Consider the following 2,988-nt stretch of genomic DNA (forward strand, 5'->3'; position numbering starts at 1 on the left):
TTTCGTGATCCATTAACGGTGTTTTTCAACATCTCGGACAAATATTGATTTTACAAATTTCTTCGGGCTAGCGCGTTTGCACAGCTGATAATCGCCCGAGGCTTATCACGGCATAACGATTTCCTCTTTTCGTCGCATTCGTTCATTTGTCCGTTTGTTTCTGCGGTATATTACTCGTTTTTTACCACATGTTTACACTTTCGCATTCTGCTAGCCGCCTCCCTGCCTCTCCCCCTCGTCCCGCCCCATCGAACCGAGCCACGAGTACCGACAACCCTTTCAATTCCGTAGAACGCGCCAAGGGGAATCGCGCAATTCGCAAAACTGTTTTATCTTTATCCCGGTGTATACATATAGTACGTCGTCCTTTGTATTATCGTCGACACTCTGTTAAACCGGTTTTACTTATTACGCGAGTGAGTGTGCGAGCAAGCGAACGAGCGAGCGTCCGCTTATCTCGCGTAGATCTCTTATTACCAGTCATGGTAAGCGAGCGTTTCTCCGTTCCCGCGATCTATTCCCCTCGTGTTCCTTCGTTCTAATTTTTTCCGAGCCGTTGTTGTTCCATCGCCGCTGCACCGCGCGCGCGGCCACTCTCCTGCTCCGTTCGATGACTATTACATGCGGAAATCGAGGTCGGCTCTCCCTTGCATCAAAATTCTCCTATTCGCTGGTTAGGCTCGATTATCGAACAGGAGAAAGAAGGGTCTGGAGAAAAAGAGCTAACATGGTAAAACCGTAAAAACGTACCTATACGTGTACAAACCGAGCCGAAGAAAGAGAAGATTGTGCTCCATAACCACGTGACCTTTTGACCGCAGGAAATTCTTCGGATAAACGGGCTTTTCACCGTACGACCAAGAAGGGAGCAACAAGTGTGAATCTTGTCTCCCCTGTGGATCGGACCGTTCTTAGCTTTCCTCTCTGCTTTTCTGAACCTTCTCTCCCTCTCTCTCTCTCTCTCTCTCTCCTCGCCTCCTTCCCTTCTAGCTTCGCTTTTCCTCCTCCTTCGCTTCTCCCACCATTTACTTTTCTATCTATATATTTCCTCTGGAGCGAGCACGCGCGCCCCTTCATCGACAGCACACTCTGAACGATGCAGCAAACGTTGAAACTTTGATGACCTATTCTTTGAAACGAGTGCCTCGCGATAGATCGGGCGAATTTCGTAAAAATGTTCGTGTGTCGTGCGAACCATGTGTCCTAGCAACCATTCTCGATGTAAGGAGCAAAGAGCGCTTCGCGCGTGTAACGAGTTTAGTTTTGGTCTCGCTGGCGCGTGCAAAGTTTGTAGCAGGTTTGCTGGTCGGACGGCAGTGATTCTTGGCGTGTAAGAAATTCGCAGACGCACACGGTGCACCCTGGCGGCGTCTAAATAACGTGATACGGTACGATACGATACGATACTCCGAAATGCTTATTCACCGCTACGGAATGAATAATGGACTGCTAGCGAAATACGTACAGACATAAATATTGTATCTGGAGCGCTATATATTACCTGTATCGAATACATTATCTAGATCGTTCTCTGCTCTCCGTTCTGTTACTTCCTACTTGATCGAGATCGTTGCCATGGGGATGCGCGTACACGTCTCGATTTGATCTCGTTTCATATCGTGACGTTCATTCCCCGACGTTGTCCGAAAAGTCTAGGTGGCGAACTGGCCCATTTTCCTCGTTGAATCTTTTTACCACCGAGCACATGAAATCGCCGCGGTGCCAGTTCGTTTTAAACGTCCTCTTCGATATGTCTGTTTTCGATCACGTATATCCTACCGGTGAGACAACGAAATGGAGAAAAGTGGGGGGGGGGAGAGAGAGAGAGAGAGAGAGAGAGAGAGAGAGAGAGAAATAGTATACTAGAGAGAGAGAGAGAGGTGGTTGAGGGCGCCGCGCGAAGAAACGTAATCATTTGCAATCCCGCGTAGAACCGCTTTGAAACTCTACGAAGGAATTTATTAAAGTTTGACTAAGTCGCTTTACAAAGTTTCATCGGTGCATCGAGGCACCCAAGTACCGAGAGAGGTGTACCGGTGGGAAGCGAGCTGCTCGGTCGGTGCGGCGGGGGGCCATGGACAAGGGGAAACAGAGGGGAATCCTGTGGAAGAAGCGCAACGAAGGAGACGAAGGTGGAGGTAGAAGTGGCGGGAGGAGTGATGGAGGGGTTGCTGGCCTGGCGGAGGCAGGGGCGACGGAGGAGAAGAAGGCTGCGGCCGGCGAACGCGAAACGACCAAGGGAGGTGAACGAGGTGAAGCGGCAGAGGGATGAGAGAGAAACCATGGAGCCAGCAGACGGTGAGACGGAAGACGAGGGGCTGGGGTGGTGGGTGGTCCTCGTCGGGCACTAGAGGGGGCAAAGTTACTTTCCCGGAGAAATAAAAGTTAATGGAGTTCCCTATCCCCTCGTCCCTCCTCCACTATCGCCTTTTTCTTCTCTTCCATTTCCTCGCCGTCGTACAACTTTCACGAAAGTTATTATATCTTAATTTACTATTGAACATTATCTGAAATTTCTCCGACGTTTTCGTTTTAATGCGTTGCAGAACAGCGGCGACTCAACACGGCGCGTCACGACGCGGAGAATATGCGTTACTTGGTATTTTCTTAACTTATCGTTAGCTGAAAAGAAGAAAGCTCGTGGTTGAAAAAATGAATTGGTCGAGGAACCGGTGACGCCGTTTTAACTCTAACGATAAGCCTGGTGAGCAAATATGGTATACTGTTGCTTATTAAAGAGAATTCGTTCGGTAAAGCGACCCGTGTCAACGACCTTGCCATAGTCATCAACGTGGACTCGATATCTCGTCCATGATAGAAGCGAAAGAACTGCCGACTTATTCTTCTAGGCCGGGCTACAACTTGCTTCCTCTTGTAACGCGAACACCGATCTCTCTCCTTCGCACTCGCACGCACACTCACCCCCTCTTTATCGTTTTCTCTCCCGTACCTATTCCCGTTCCAGTTCTCATTCCTCATTCCCCATTC

Source organism: Habropoda laboriosa, unplaced genomic scaffold (assembly GCF_001263275.1).
Source record: "Habropoda laboriosa isolate 0110345459 unplaced genomic scaffold, ASM126327v1 scaffold210, whole genome shotgun sequence".
NCBI classification, from domain to species: Eukaryota; Metazoa; Arthropoda; class Insecta; order Hymenoptera; family Apidae; genus Habropoda; species Habropoda laboriosa.